The 17270-nt window shown below is 41.3% G+C and overlaps 1 protein-coding gene across 2 annotated transcripts in view; it reads left to right on the forward strand.

Moving 5' to 3' along the window:
• Positions 1-17270, forward strand: part of EPS8 (epidermal growth factor receptor pathway substrate 8) — a 139370-nt gene that overhangs the window by 58401 nt on the left and 63699 nt on the right. Inside the window, exon 1 of one of the 2 annotated variants that reach the window (XM_026867840.1) lies at positions 16987-17131. The exons of the other annotated variant lie outside the window; for it this stretch is intronic. The gene's annotated coding sequence lies outside the window, so the exon portion shown is untranslated. Of the gene's footprint in view, positions 1-16986; positions 17132-17270 lie in introns of those variants that run through there. 2 annotated transcript variants of the gene reach the window in all.

Genomic DNA, 17270 nt, shown 5'->3' on the forward strand with positions numbered 1-17270 from the left:
TCAGAAATAAAGGTCTATATTTGTTAGGAATTTTGTTTAAAATTCTTATTCTTAATTTTCCTTAAAAGAGGGCTAGCCACAAAATGTTTACTACTGAGGCTGCACAGATTATATGTGTGGCAAGGGAATCTGTATATAAAAAGAGCATTAACTTGTAGCTTTTTGTCACCTCTGATAGGGCATTAACACACTTCTATTCCTTTAGGCCCATTTAAAAACAGCTCGGTAACAACAGGGTGATCCCACTTACTCACCAGAATAAAACTTTCTACAATAGTATATTGTCTTAGTGATACATTTGTGTATATTCATTTTGCAGTTGACTTGTTATATTATTGAATCACTGAACTTTCATTCCTTGTATAACCAAGCGTTTGTTTTGCTACTGCTATCACAAAATATAAACACCATTGCTTGGCTATAATGACCTGTGTGCTCCTAATATGTTTCTTCTACAAATAGTGATTTGTGGTTCAGTGTACATTAACTACTAGTGCATAACATAGCAGTTTTTCCTTGAAGAAGAATCATATCCTTTTGGAACTTGAACAATAAATACAAATCAGAAATGGTACAAATACCTGCTTAGAAGTCAAATCAGTACAGGCTTACTGCATGTTTTATACCTTATGCTATTCGATCTTAGTTACTTAAAACTATCTTTTTTTACAGAAGGCAGGTACTGAAAATTGCTCTTTTGGCTTGTATGATTAATACCTCTGTTACAAAGTTGCACCCTCCCCTCTGTCACCTGGGTTTTTTTCTGGATCCTCTGCAAGGTATCTAAGCTACCATTACCCTGCGGAGCTTGTGAGAGTGCTGGCCCAAGTGATGTGGGCTGTTCATGTAAGCTATGCTATGGAAAGTCCAGATATTGCCCTGAACTTTGCCTTAATTAGTATTATGTTCATCATTGTTCTTAGGACAATCCTCTTTCCTTTCCTTTCTTTTCTATCTCTCTTTTTTTTTTTTTTTTTTCCCACACTGACCACAGCAAAGTGGGGGGAAATAATCCGATGTGCAGTGAGAGATACCTTTAGGGCCATTATAGTTGCTACAATAAAGATACAAATACAGAGGTACCTGGGATGACCTCTAGTACAAACCATAGAAGTATAACCACCAGTTTCAGATTCCCTCATCACTCTGGGATTGTGGCACGTAGGTCCTTTGGCACTACTGGGCACACCCTCTGGCCATGGCCAAGAACCCTGCCATTCCTGGGGATTGTTCTGTTTTTTTACAAGCTGACACCAGCCAATATTGCTGTGCCTGCTCTCAGGTATATTGTTTTTGAAACCTTTGTATTTACTTGGCTCACGGGGTGTGTGCTTTTCCTGTTTCTCCCCAGTGTGCGCCTGCGTAGAGGAGGGAGCCCATGCCTGCTGCTTGTGCCGCTCCTGTCTCTGTAGCTGACCCATGTCTCCCTGATACTTTATGCCAGCAAAAGGCATCCGTACTGGTGCTTCAGGAGAGATTATGGCAGTGGAGGATAGCTGCATAGGTGGGGCTGACTACATGGATTCACAGCCAGAGTCATCGGTGTGATGGTGTGATCCAGGCAGGGTTGGCAGGTTTCCTGACGCCCGTGTGCGGCATGTTCTGTGGGCACAGGGGTTAAGCAGAGGGGCTTCAACTGCCCCAGCACGGGCTGGAGCATCAGGTCCTGCTGCTCCAGAGAGCTTTGGTGGTTTGCTTGCAAAACTGCTGGCACATTCTGAATAACTTCTCTCATTTGAAGATTCAGTAAAGAGACTGACAGCTTATGTCAGTTCTTGTTTTGGAACATGTCTCCCCTTTTGAAGCAGATACGTTTATGCTCTGTCATTTTTCTTGCTCATAAAGTCTGCCCCATGATGTTATTTAAGGGTGGATATTTCCTCCTACTCACCTTATAGCTCTTACTGAGTGCAGATGATTGTACTACAAAAATAGAAACCAGTGATTTATATTCATTCTTGGTAATAAATGACCTTGGGACCTAGTTTCTCAAGAACTTAACTGTAAATAATTAAGCTTTACCTCTGTGGAACCCTCATGCAAACCAGGCTGTTTCTAGCTGTAATCTTATAACAGTTAACATCTAACTAATTCCTTTCCTGGAGATTGTGGTTATGTGAGGTGGTCAAAACAAACAAGTAAAAATTAAACGCTATGCACACACCTTTTGTATGTACACAATACAGTAAGCGCTGTGCACAGTCAAAAAACCCAAAAGCTGATATAACTGCGGAACAGCCATGCATTAGTTCTGACTTGCCCTAGCAGTTTAAAATAGGAGAAGACTCTGAAGCTCATTGATTCTGTTTTATTCTCAAATCTATTGAAAATAAAGTTTGGGCGTCTTGAGTTTTGTTCTTGACCAACCTGATACTGGCAACTGAGAGATTTTTTTTCTTCCTTCATATCCAAAGAAAAGGGGTGTGGAGGAAGCATGGGAGGGTACAATTTTTCAAGAATAGCTGATGAAATGGAGGATTGTAAAGTTTAAATATCCTTTCTAAATTGTGTGTTTGGGGTTTTTTTACATTTGAAGGATTCAAAGAATGCCAATTGTCTCTCCTGGTTTAAGTTTTTAGTTAGGCAAGACTAATTATATTTTGGACATTCTGAGCAGACTGATCCGTGAACAGCAATGCTCAATTTACACAGTGTGTGTTTTTAATCCTGGGAGCATATTGTGATGAAATAAATTATTTCCTGAGGCATTTGCAAGTGAGTGTTAAAGATGACAAAAATGTTCAACTGACTGCACTACCACGCACACAAATACTACTCATGCCATGTTTTTAATTCTGAGAATCATCTTGGTACACACAAATGCCTTGATTCTTATGAAATTGGAATATTTTTCAAAATTGATATTAAGAGGAGACTAACGGAAGCTGGGCAATTGACTGCTCTATGGTTCCTTCACCCCCTTCCCCTAAAAGTGTCTGGAAGGGAAAAAAAAAGAAAGGAAAACTGTAGCTTTCATTTGTAGAGAGACTGGTTTGCATCTCATGATGCTCTGTTTCTTTTAGAGTTTTCTTTCACTTCTAATTCATACTATCAGCCTATCTCATAGTTGACTTGTGATGACTACCTGTGCTGAATAACTGTTTCAGTGTCCAGGCAGTCTTGTACTCGGTACACTGTTGTGCTTTTATCCCTTGCATACTGCTTCTTAAATCTCTGTCTTCTAATGGGGTTCTGTTACTCTTGCAAATCCCATAGGCTTCTTTTTTCTGCTTTTGTAATTTGATCTTAAGTATTGAACTGTTGAGCCAAATATTTCTTATATTAGCAGTTGACTTTCAAGTGTCTGTTTTCTGCATGCAGCAAGACGGGGATTAAAGTTTAACAGGATTTAAAAAAAAATGAGTGAAAAATAAAGTGGAAGCAAGGTTTTCCCCCGGCTCTATTTGTAGGCTTGGGAGAGAGCAACAAAGCTGACTCAACTCGGGGTCTGTGGGGTGGGGACAGTAGGCAAAATGTATTACATTGTACAGTTCTCTTTTGGGTAATTAAAAAAATCATTATGCTACTTATAATTTCCATTGTTACTTTTGTGGCTTGAAATGTATCCAGGATTCCTCAAGTTTTGTGCAATCCTTTTTCTTCCACAAATATGGAGAAGTGGATGCTTCCTCCCCCTTTGCAGCACTCCACTCCTGGGAGGAGGGGGCGTCCAAATGCCATTTCTGAGTAATGGACCATCTCATGTTCAGGCCAACAGCATGAGTCAGAAATGAGAGATTTCTTCCGTTCCTTGCCTCTGCTTGGACAGTTTTGGAAGTCAGCTCTGGAAAAGCATTTGTGGTCAGTTTGGCATTAGTTTTTATATTGCATGTGGCTAGTTTTCTGCATCATGTATATTATCCTCTTGGATAATATCCCCTTGGAGTGCACTAAAACCTGAGAAGAAGAGGAACATTAGATAAGAGCTTATTATCAGGGAATTGCAAGTTACATGACATCACATTTTATATATTTCCATTTCAAGGGCAAGCCTGAGAGAGTATCATCTCCTCCCTCCTTAGAGCCACCTTACTATCTTTTGTACTAAGGATAATTTACAGGGGTTCAAGACTTGTTTGTTAACCATTCAAAGCAAGTGTCATCTTCTGTAGTTCAGTGTGTTACACTTCATTACCAGGAATGAAGATGCTGTGCAGCATATGCCCGAAATTTTGAAGGATAGCTATTGCTGCTGCTGGTTTTGTGTTACCAGAGCACTTTGTCCTTCTCATCACATGCCAGAGCCATTTGCAAAAGGGCTGTACTGCCACTTCTGCTCATGATTAAAAGGAAGGTGGATGTTTAGCATGTCTTGAGCTTCCGGATCACCTGAACAAGAGAGTAGGGCCATGCTGTTGATGGTGCAGGTGTAAAGGGAGCTGGTTGCGAAGCCTGGAAAACCAGTGTCTTTGCTTCTAGCTGATGTGAAACCGTTCAGTGCTGGGGAGGGGAAAGCCCTGTGCATGGTGAGAAGTAGCCATCTCCTAAGCAATACTAAAACTTGGCAGGAGTGAACTACACAGAAGCCCCTGGTGTCATCAATTGATCTGGGCAGCAGGAAAAGATGTCAGGACATCTGTTGGGATTTCCCAGTTTGTAGAATAATAGAACCCCTCCCACCCCCCAAATCTGTGATTTTCTAATATGTTGTTTGCAGAACCGTACAAATATTCTGGGGAATTTTTCTAAACTCAGCTATGCATGCTTTTTACTGGGAAAAGAGGTAATGAGGAAGATGGGGACAACAGGGCTCAATCTTTCAGAAGCAATAAGGGTTTTTGAGACTATTGGCCTGAAGTGCCCTTGTTTAAGCCTAAAAGAGCGTGAGCTTTTTCCCCATACCTGGGTAAGTTCTCAGTATTTTCTCCAAATGAGTGTGGTTTTTAGCAAGTCTCCAAGCTGCCAGCTGAAACCCAATGTGCCTTTTCTTTAGCCAGGTGTGAGAATCCAAACTGAAGGCCTAACATACAAGAGAAACTCCTGGGTGAAAGGAGCACTGTGCAAGCGTGACAGGGGTACATGGGCAGGAGGGGTAGGGCAGCACAGTTGTGCTCTCAGTACTACGTTCTGCTGGCAATTCTCTTATGTCTCATCTGCTTTTTTTTTCCTTTGGGTGTAAGATTTTCAAGAGGTGCTGCTGCAGCAGTACAATAGGAAAGCTTGTGCCTAGGAGAGTGCTTTTGTAGCAGAAAAAGGGCTGAATCCAATGGCCTTCTCACTTTCTAATTTCCATAATCCTTGACCTCCCTAATCTGATTTAGAGCAGCAATCTCATTCGATTTTTCTAACTTAATTTAGAGAAAATGCATGTGTATATCTCCTGTTAATATCACCTGAGAGGCTTTCACTGGCTGAGATTTACGTATGCTTGGAAGAACTGAGTCACAAAGCTGAATAATGGCAAAGGAAGCAAATTTTTTTGGATAGGTGTTTTGCCGAAATATCACCTTCAGTGCTCTGGACTTGAGCCATGCTGTATTCCCTTTGACAAAGGGCATGAAAGTAGTTGACTTTGGCAGCTTGGCTAGGTATTAGTTGTGCCAATGCCTTTGGCTAGGAGTATTGACCTTGTTATGCATGGGCAGCGAATGATTTGGTGACCTCTCAGTTCCAGCCATGCAGCACAACATCACAATTAATGGCTTTGCTCCCACTGGCCCTCCTGTGCAGCTGAGGGAAACACCTCCGATGGAGTGGGAGAGGTGGGTGGCCCACAGGTCATTTCTGGAGGAGGTGGCTCAATAGGATGCGGAGCCAGGCCCATGCCAGGGCAGCTGCCAAGGGAGATCAGGGGAAAAGAAGCATAGTACTGAGTGGTGGGGCAACTCTACCCTGGGAGGGGTTTTCACAGACCATCACCAGGTGTTACTTGGGTATTTACAAAAACATGTTTGTAGGGCTGAACAGTGCTGAGCGCAATACAGGGCAGGTTGCAGCAGAAATAACAGCTTCAGGTGTGACTGAGGGTCTGCCTTTGCCCAACTCCTTGCTGTCCTGAGCAGCTGAAGCCCCGGAGCCATTTTTCTGCAGGGTGGTTGGTTGGCACATGCACCGGCAAGGCTCGCCATACTGGAGCAGTAGGTGGCATCTCTCTTGACTTGCTTATAGAAGCAGGGGACAAAACATGGCGTTCAAGACCAGGCCAGAGGAGATTCGGTAACACCAGGCACCGTTGCTGTGTTGCCATCTGGCAGATGGTGTCCAGCTGCAGACCACAGCAGCAGGAGCTGTGGAGTCTCTGATGCAAAATCCCCACTGGTCTGCCCTGCTGACTGCACTCTGGAGGTTTCCTGACATGTTGTGGTCTCTTTTTCCTACAAAACAGGGTTACTACATTGGTGAAGTAATGTATGGATAGCTGATGTTGGGGTAAAGACAAGTCTCGAGAGAACAGATTTAAAAATCCATTTAGGTGTGTTTCATTGAGTGTAAGAACGTGGTTGAGGAACATGAGAGGAGGCCCCAGTTCAGCAAGCTTTTTGCAAAGTACCAATTCCGGGTAGGGAGTCTCTTAAGAGCTCCCTCCTTGATTTGTGGTGGAAATCTTTAGAGTGTGACCCAAATGTGGGTAGCCTGGGGACTATCTAAGCTGTTTCTGAATGAACTAAGATGGGGCATCTGACAGCCTTCCTGCTGTCCCAGTAAACTGCCTTATTCCTGTGCTAAATCTTATTCAGGCCGTAACTTCAGCTCTGCAAGATGCAGCTTGCTCTTGTGCACTGGATTTCAAACCCTGTCTCCCAGGAGGAACTTGAGATTTTTATGTCATGTTTTTGCATTCTCGTAAAGGCGAAAAGAAGGCATAGGCAATTAGAGCAGTAAGTGCTTCTGCCATTTCACCTAAATCTATCTGTGAATGACTCTGAGTTTTCAGAAAGCTTAATGCAACGGCTGGGAAACAAATTACCACATCCATTCACAATAAACCCTACCTCCTAATGCTTTTGATACCTCAGTTGGAAAAGACAATATTTACAACTGTCGGTGTTAAATTATCTCAGTGGTAATCCAACTCAGTCAGGAGATGAAGGACAGTCACAATGCAGATGGCAAGCAGAGTCCCTGTCTTAAAGTCTTTGGAAAACATCAGGAACTATTTTTGAGGCTGCAGTTGGATTATTTTTTCTTGAATTACTTTGTTTCAGAAAGTCTGCTGTAGATGTGCATGACAAAAGGAAAAGGAGAAGAAAAGCATAAGGCTGAATTAAACATTATGAGGAAAGAGAAGAGGTTATACAAAGTTGAAGTAAGGGGATATGGTTTAGAAAAACACTGAGATAATGAAAGACAATATACAGATGAAGTAACTAATATTGTTTCCCCTGAAAGTTGCCTTGTGCAATCCTGTGGGAAAATAGAAGTTGACATCTGCTTACTTTGGATTGCTTAGCTGTAAAAACATACGAGATGATACGCATGAGATGACACCTTTGTAGGCCTATTGCAGTGCTGATATGAGTACTAAGTTATAAAAGAGAGAGGAGGTAACAGACAACTATATTTATCAAACAAGACTGAGGAACAGGATATTTTTATAAGCCCATTTTAACATTGGTTGGATGCATGTTGTTATTACCCTTTTTTTCTTCTAAAATTAACCTAATGTATTTCTTGAGTATGCTGTGGATAGAAACAGTATCAAGCGAATTTAAATTGCAACAAGGATTTAGATTATTTACTGAGAAAACTTTTTCACAGTAAACTAATGAACCCCTGGGTTTCCCCAGGCTTGTTTTTCAGCTTATCTGTCTAGTGGCCCAAGGAAGAGGTTGGGAGGTGCTACATTTTGAGAAGTACCTTGGCATAGTTCATCCTGCTTTAAGGATGGGAGATGACTTCTTTCCTTTTCAGCCCAATTTTCTGTGATTGTTTGGGAAAATGTTTAGAAAGACATTGGGGTTTTGGGAAGCATATATGCATGGTAAATCCCACTATAATATGAATAACTTCCTAAGAATTTTCTCCAGATTCTCTTATACCCTGGCTCTGCCACAGACCTGCCCTAGGTTAAAGCAGCAAGCATCTTGATTAGTCCTGCATGAAGTCACAGGTACCCGAGTAACTACATCAATATGGTGACACTTGTGAAAGTTCAGGCTGGAATTAGGACCTCTAAATGCAAAAAGCTGCTGGGGAAATCAACACATCTGAAGTGCATCTATACCTATGCACACAGCATAGGTAACAAACAGGAGGAGCTTGAAGCCATGATGCAGCAGGAAAATTATGATGTAGTGGCTATCACAGAAATGTGGTGGGATGTCTGCCATGAGTGGAGTGCGCCAGTTGATGGCTACAAGCTCTTTAGGAGGGATAGACAAGGAAGGAGAGGTGGTGGGGTGGTGCTGTGTGTTAGGGACTGTTATGATTGCTTTGAGTACAAGTGTAGTGAAGACAGGGTGGAGCGTCTTTGTGTTAGAATCAGGGGGAAGGCCAACAGGGCAGATGCTGTAGTGGGAGTCTATTATGAGCCACCCAAACAGGACAGAGAGATGGATGAAATATTCTGTAGTCACTTAAGAGAAATCTCATGATCGCTTGCCCTTGTTCTTGTGAGAGACTTTAACTTCCCAGACTCTGCTGGAAATACAGCACAGCAGAGTGGGACCAGTCCTGGAGATTCCTGGAATGTGTGGGAGATAACTTCATGACACAGCTGATGAGTGAACCAACCAGAGAAGGTGCCCTGCTGGATTTCCTCTTTGGGAACAGAGGAGGACTGGTGAATAATGTGGTGGTTGGAGGCCGACTATGGCACAGTTATCATGAAATAATAAGAGTTCTCTATTCTTAGAGAAGTCAGGAGAGGGGGAAGCAGAACTGCCATTCTGGACTTCCAAAGGGCTGACTTTGTCTTTCTTTAGACACCTGCTTGAGAGAATCCCTTGGGAGACAGTCCTGAAGGGTATAGGGGTCCAGGAAGGCTGGGCACTCTTTACGGAGGAAGTTTTAATGGCTCAGGAGCAGGCAGTCCCCAGGTGCTCTAAGAGAAGCTGGTGGCAGAGAAGACCACTCTGGCTGTACCAGAGAGCTTTGTCTGCAACTCAGGGAGAAAAGGAGTTTTTACAGCCTTTGGAAGAAGGGGCTAGCCACCCACAATGATTATAAAGATTCAGTGAGACTATGCAGGGTGGAAATCAGGAGGACTAAAGCACAGTTAGAAATAAATCTGGCTTCAGCAGTCAAGGATAACAAGAAATGTTTCTATAAGTACGTCAACAGCAAATCAAAGACCAGGAAGAGCCTCCATCCCCTGCTAGACACAGGAGGAAACATGGCAACGAGTGATGAGGAGAAGGCTGAGGTGCTTAATGCTGTCTTTGTCTCGGTCTTTAATAACAAGACTAGTACTGAGGGAATCCAGCCTCCTCAGCCAGAAGACAGAGACTGGGAGAACGACCCCCCCCAATCCAGGAGGAGACAGTCAGTGACCTGCTGCATCACACAGACACACACAAGTCTATGGGACGGGATGGGATACACCCGAGGGTGCTGAAGGAGCTGGCTGGGGTGCTCGCCAAGCCGCTTTCCACCATTTACCAGCAGTCCTGACTGACCGGGGAGGTCCTGACAGATTGGAAATTAGCCAATGTGATGCCCATCTATAAGAAGGGTCAGAAGGATGATCTGGGAAATTACAGGCCTGTCAGCTTGACTTTGGTGCCTGAGAAGCTGATGGAGCAGCTCATCCTGAGTATCATCACACATGTGCGGCACAACGAGATGATCAGGCCCAGTCAGCATGGGTTTATGAAACCTGTCGGCAGGCCCTGTTTGACAAACCTGATCTCACAGAATCACAGAATCAACTAGGTTGGAAAGGACCTTGAAGATCATCCAGTCCAACCGTCGTTCTACGACAGGGTGACCTGCTTACTGGAATGAGGGAGAGGCTGTGGATGTTGTCTACCTTGACTTCAGCAAGGCCTTTGACACTGTTTCCCACAGCATTCTCCCAGTGAAACTGGCTGCTCATGGCTTGGATGGGCGCACGATTTGCTGGGTAAAAAAATGGACACCAAGTTGGGGGGAGTGTTGATCTGCTCGAGGGTAGGGAGGCTCTGCAGAGAGACCTGGACAGGCTGGAGCCATGGGCTGAGCCCAACTGCAGGAGTTTCAATACGGCCAAATGCCGGGGGCTGCCCTTGGGCCACAACAACCCCCAGAAGAGCTACAGGCTTGGGGAGGAGTGGCTGGAGAGCTGCCAGTCAGACAGGGACCTGGGGGTGTGGATTGACAGCCGGCTGAACAGGAGCCAGCAGTGTGCCCAGGTGGCCAAGAAGGCCAGTGGCATCCTGGCTTGTGTCAGCAATAGCGTGGCCAGCAGGGACAGGGAAGGGATCTGACCCCTGTACTCGGCACTGGTGAGGCCGCACCTCGATTCCTGTGTTCAGTTCTGGGCCCCTCACTACAAAAAGGACATTGAGTGACTCGAGCGTGTCCAGAGAAGGGCAACGGAGCTGGTGCAGGGTCTGGAGCACAGGTCGTATGGGGAGCGGCTGAGGGAACTGGGGGTGTTTAGTCTGGAGAAGAGGAGGCTGAGGGGAGACCTCATTGCCCTCTACAGCTACCTGAAAGGAGGGTGCAGAGACCTGGGGATGAGTCTCTTTAACCAAGTAACAAGTGATAGGACAACAGGGAATTGCCTCAAGTTGTGCCAGGGAAGGTTTAGACTGGATATCAGGAAGCATTTCTTTACAGAAGGGGTTGTTAGGTGTTGAAATGGGCTGCCCAGGGAGGTGGTGGAGTCCCCATGCCGGGAGGTGTTTAAGTGTAGGGTTGACATAGCGTTGAGGGATATGGTGTAGTTGGGAGCTGTCAGTGCTAGATGAATGTTTGGACTAGATGATCTTTAAGGTCTTTTCCAACCTAGATGATTCTGTTTCTCAATTCTTTATAGCTCTAAAACATGAATATACTTTAGTCTCTCTGGTGAGTTTTAGAGTGGAGTTTAAAAGGGTACATGCTTAACATTTTAAACATACTCTAAAGATATCTGAAAGCTTTTTTTCATAAAAGAGCTAGTTTAAAAGATTTGCTTTTATTTTTTAGTCTTATTTTCTTCTTTTAGTTGCCTCTTACAGTAATATAAAGACACAGGTAATGAAAACAAGTAGTAAGAACTAGTGATGATGAATAAAAAAAGGACAAGGACAGAAAAAGAGTTCTGCTTTCCATAGCATTGCTAGCAGTGCTGGCTTTAGTCCAATGTGCTTTTATTGGCATACATGAACAAGTTATCCAGAGCACAGCTATTTTTCTTACTGTAGTAAAAACAGGGACTCTGAATGGAGGCTTTGTGTAGGACAAATATTTTTCCTTTGAAACTGGGTACAAGTTTGAAGTTTATCCAGTGTACCTTCTGAAAAAGAAAGAAATATCTTTCTTAGTATCATCAAATAGAAAATGTGTAACAGTATAAGCAACTTCAAGCTCTATAAACAAAATTTAATTATTGGTGAGAAACTGATGAAGTTTTATAATAAACAGGGTTTCATAGTTGCCTCCTATGTGGGAGAAAGCTCTATAGGCCATCCTTCAAAAATTTTCTGTGAATGTCTTCTCTTTAGCATCTTTTGCAGGGCTCTATTTGTTTTCTAGCCATGTGGGTGTAATCAGGAAGATAAGGGCCTTATGGATACCATTATTTTCATTAAGGACTGTTTCCAGCCTTCATATTCCAACTGAAAGTATAACTCATTTAGTGATAGTATCATTGGTATTGAAAGTCGAGCAGCCTGTGAAGTCTGACAGTTCTGTTCAGTATCATGTATTAGAAGTACCAAAGAGATACAGAGTAGTTCAATGTTTGTTGGTTTTGGTTTGGTTTTTGTGTGGGGTTTTTTTTTGGGGGGGAGAGAGGGGAACAAAAAAAGATGATAAAGAAAACTCTAACCAACCTATAGTATCCCCAGTGACTATGATTTATGCAAGATCTCCATAAAGTACTGACTCACCTGGAAAGGTAAAGAGATTATTTAATTATTTCTTAGCTTTGTAGGACAGTAACCATAGCTTTTGAAAAAAACATTTGAATTTCTTGCATCATGTTAGGATCATTAGATCTAGGTCTAGAACAATTCTTGAAGTGCATGGGAATGAATGATTTTCTCAACTGAGTGCACTCAGATTTCTGTAACCTCATCTGTCACCCCTCCAAGCAGAAAAAGATCAAAAAGTGATACTGCATATGGCTTTTTCAGCTCCTTCTCTTTCTCCCTTCCACCTTCCCACCCACACTTATATCACACACACTTATTTCTAATAAAAGAACTGAGTGGAGAACAGTAAATCCATATCCTGGAAGATTTTTTAAAATTATCTTCCTTCAAAATCTGTGGGAGCTTTCTAAAAAATGGAGCTCCTCTGAGATTTCTTGGGATCAGGGTATGTTGGACTTCTCTCCCAGACTGAGGTTTCCATTGAGAACTATCTGACATCAGTTTTTAAAAAAATTGACAATGGAAGTACCTCAGTAAAATATTTTCAATTCAGTGAATGAGCAAATGGCAATAAAATACCTGGTTACAGTATTTCAGAATACCTTTTTAGTGACAGCTTGTTAAATTTGATATGGTAACCAACAAAGACAAAATTTCTGCACAAAATTTTCTTGTGATCTGTGAAAATTCAGACTCTGCAATTAGAAGAAACTGGAGCCCAAACCATTTTGCACTAATTATAATTTTTCTTTTATAAAGGTTTTTAATTTTGTTATCTTTAATCACTGAATGTTTGCTGGAAACCTAGTAAGTCATTATAAGGGCATTGACATTTTTAAAAAGTATATACTTCTAGAAGTCAAGCCTGTAACTTGCTAAGCCTGGGCATTTACATCAGAGACTGCTTTTGGAAATATGAATATATTAATTGATTTGGGAAAAATTCATGTTTCTGCATTTTATCAGGTAATTTAAAACAAAACAAACCTCAAACATTTGACATTAGTTGAATGTATGCTTTCATTATTGTAATGCATGTAGAGGAAGAGCTTGGCCCAGGTTAATGGCAGAGAAAATTGTATCTGTACAGAGAAACATAAACAATTGAAAGTAGAAAATCATAGACATAAAACATGAAAAGTTTATATTCATTTCTTCCCACAAACTGTGGAATCTGTTATTCTTCAGTCCGTTTGCTTCCATGAAACAAATGCAGAGTTACGTAAGTGCACCGTTAATACCGTGGTGGGGTGTGCGTTCATCTGTGACCTCAGTTCTGTGAGTTCTTTTACACTTGAATCGCTTTGTGCTGAATAATTGTAGCCCCAGTGTGGACTGATCAGTTACACTTAGATATTTAAGATAGTGCCTTTTCTTTATTTGCTGAGTTGCAGTATAGTCTCTTTGGGTTTTGTGTGCATTAATGCAAACAAAAACTGAATATTAAGATTTTTGGTGACCCAACAAACATCTCCAGATGATGTTTGGATGAGGGTGAGTTATTGTGTGTCTGAAAGTGCTGAGAACTGCGTAGGCTGTGTTCAAGGCCATGCATGTTACTGCAGAGTCATATGCCTATTTTTAACACTAGGTGAGGGGAAGTTGTTCTTGAAGTTTATTGTTTCAAATTCATGGTTCAGAAGGAAAAACATTAGGGATATGCTGTGTGGTATAGAGGGACTGGCCATTTGACTTAACAGTTCTGTACAAGCAAACAAGTCACATGGCTCTTCTCATAGCTCTACATTACTCCACTCTGCTGTGGGGTGGGAAATTATTTTAGATTACCTGATTGGTGTCAAGCAGGTATTTCAAGTAGAAGGAAAAAAAGAAAAAAGTAGTGGTCCCTTGAAAGACATACTTTTTCCTAGTGCATATTTCTAGTGCATATTATCTTTTTGACAGTATTAAATTGAATATCTCAATTGGTTCACTTAGCACCCATGAGTGATGGTGATAAGAGTTCTTTCTTTCATAGACAGGAAAGCTGAACAGGGTTTGTAGAAGTCAGTGACTGCTGGTGGTAGGTCTTAAAATACTTCATAGTGCAACTTACTCTCCAATTCTCTTTAAAAATTAATTTTGTTTTCATCTACTTTTTCTGTCTTCTGCCTTATTCTCAGAGTCCCTGTGGTTTTGTTTTTGTTCTTATCTTCCTATATGGACAATGTGTATCAAGGCCCCTTCTTGCAATGTCTCCTACTGGTAATGAAAAATACAAGAGGTAGTGATCAGTTGAGTGACTGGATGGCAGCTTAGATACCAGCTTTCAGGAGCAGCATTTTCTCTCACAGATTAAAGACAAAGTAATTTGCTTAGGCCCCTGAGGAGTTTGGAAGAAATAGGATTCCTGTAACACAGGGTAAGTTTTAAATGTAAATACAGTTTTCTCTTGTTAGTGTCTATAAACGAGCTTCAGAGTCAAATCTCCGTGCCAAGGTAGGGCACAGAGTTTTGACTTGCACATACTGATAATGTTGCTGCTATATACTACAGCTTAGGAACTACGTAGTTTTGAAGACAAATTCGGCTTATGTTTTTTTATGTGTTCATGACAAGTGAAAACCTGATCCCTTTCAGGAGATGTGCTGATGAGATTTGGAATTAATTAAAATACTTTCCAGGTACCACATGTTAATTTAATACTTCCATGTATACATGATGTTGCAAGTGCATCAAAAAATATTTTGGGAATATTTTAAGTTGTTTCTGAGAAACTCTACTAACTTTTCTAGTGATGGTAGTGTTTGTTTTAAATCGCATCTGAAGTAATGAGCCTTTATGTATCAACCTTGTGAAGCTTTACTTGCTGCCTTGTTTGCACATTATTTGATTTAGGCCTTTCTTAACAGGGAAGTTTGAAGAGTTAATCAGCATTATTAGAATAGCATATGGTCTTTTATGAAGTTTTAAAAGAAAAGTTTTAGTTCTGCTATTGAGCTCCACTGTGAACTTACCTTTCAGCTCAGCAGTGCTAATCTGCTGTGGTCTGATCAATAACTTTTAAACCTTACATGTTTGCTCACCTTCATTTAACAGCCTTCTCTGTTTTCACTGAACTCTGTGGAAACTGCCTTTTTTTTTTTTTTTTTACCTTATAGAAAATGTAAACCTTACACATATGGTATGAAGAGATACACAGTATGAACCTTTCACATGGTAAGGCTTGAGGCTTTTTAGACTTGTGTGGATTGGCATTTGAAGCACTTTATCGGTGAAAGAGATTAAAATTTCAGAAATTATGCTGTCCATAGTATCAAAGGATACCATCAAAGGGTGGCTCACAATAATTGAAGCTTGGGTGCTGAAGATAATCAGAAAAAACAGTGGATGTTGCTCCTACTTAACTTTTTTTTTGTCTCATTTAATTCAGGATGTAGCCTACTACTCACCTAGAAATTGGTTCTTCTAAATAACCAGGTGATGGATTGTAATGGAAACGGGCCTTTGCCCTGATTTATTCCGTGTGATACTGTCTTAAATACAAATATGAATAGATAAGAGCTGTGCAGGGGTTTTGTGTTTGGTTTTTTTTGTTGTGTGTGTTTTTTTTTTTTTTTCTCTTAACAGGGCTAGAGTGAAATTTAAATAGGGAGCAATAAGAAAGCCTTGTAATGGGAGTCATCTCTTGCCATGTCTGATGTCTGGCTAAAAGGTCTACAGGATGAAAGCTAATACAGCAACTTCACCAAAATTGAAGAAGGCTTATGTGTGAAAACAAGAATTAGATCTTGTCACAGTTCTATTAAACTAAATTAGTGAGGCATCGATGAGTGTTCCTGTCCTTTTTCCTCTTCCTCCTCCATGTTAGTTTTAGTGGTCTAATTGGAGTATGTCATTATATAGTTTCAGTTCAGCTTTTTTTATGGGCTCTACCATGCCAATCTTAATAATGTCAGTGTGTCATGACTTGGCCATTAAGCTTGCGAGTATATGTTTAAGCTGGTTTCATTTGGTCAACTTGCACAGCAAGCAGTATTTTAACTATTTTGAGAGTTCACTCATTTTTTGGCCAAACTGAGAGGAAAACTTTACCTGTAACACCAGACATCGAAGACATTGTCTTGTTCATTTTTATACACTTATAGTACCACTACAGTAAGTCTTATAATTTAACATTTTCACAAGCACTTCACTGCAGGAAACTGTTCAGAAAATTTTCATCAGCTACGCTCACACCCTGTTTTCAATGTGAAAAGTTTGTCCAAATTTCATGACCTTTTTGATGTGTGGTGTCTTCAGGGTGGTGGGAAGCATACTCACGGCATCTGGAAAGAAGCACCCATTTTTAAATGGGCCAGCAGAAAACTCGCACTACTTCTTGCTGAGTTTTCTGCTGGTCCATTTAAAAATGCATGCTAATATTATCATTTATAAGTTCTCATTTCTGAAGACATGTTGATGGCTTGTTGGATTTACACTGCAAGCTGACATTCAAATCAGTGTCTGGAGTGCCCTCTTTTGAAATCTTATGATCTTGTTTGAAGTATGATATAGCAAGGAATAAAAGGAAGTAATGAAATCAGAGAGTGTGAAGAAGAGAAATAAAACTGTGATATCAGTGCTAGGTCATCTGTATTTTCCAGTCAGTGATTCCAAGTCAGTTTTTGTTTTGTTTTTGTTCTTTTAAAAAAGTGAACAACAAAACCATCAAAAACTCAAACCAGAACAAATTACGGTACGTCTCTCTTCAGGTGGAGATATTGGGTGCACTGTTGCAGCCTTGTTGGGATTAGGATTTGTGAGTAAAAATTGTATCATTTGCTAGGTCACTACTCTACTTGGGGGGGGGGGAATAAAGTAGGCACTTTCCAGGCACCCTTCCTTGAGTCTGAAATAAGAGCAGTAGCCTTCAAAGTCAAATACAAACAGAACCACTGCTCTGATTTTCAGTAAATATTAAACTCAGAATTTTAATTCTTAGCTTTCTCTCTTGTAACTGTTTTATAGCTGTGCCTTGAACACTGGAAGGGAGAAGTTAGTGAAGGTGCTGGGGCTTGTTCCATGGGAAATGTTCTCCCAATGTCCTTTGTGCAAGTCCATGTGAGTGCACAGGGATTCCCGAGTGCTGCAGATGAGGTGCCAAAGTCAGATATGATGCAATGGCTCTATAAATCCATTGGAAGAGTTTCCTCTTTGATCCACTTCAAATACTTGAAGTAGACTTGACAGAGACACCATTATTTATGGTATGTTTTAATTCCCTTTTTCTAGCTCTTTCTACAAATTCCTTTATGTGCCATAGACCCCTTCCTTTTTAGACTATTCTTCTGTATGTGTGGAGGGGTTTTTATTTGGGTTTTTCTGGTTGGTTTATTTTTTTTCTTT

The sequence above is a fragment of the Athene cunicularia genome, assembly GCF_003259725.1.
Source record: "Athene cunicularia isolate RWA chromosome 1 unlocalized genomic scaffold, athCun1 chr1_part2, whole genome shotgun sequence".
Taxonomy (NCBI): Eukaryota; Metazoa; Chordata; class Aves; order Strigiformes; family Strigidae; genus Athene; species Athene cunicularia.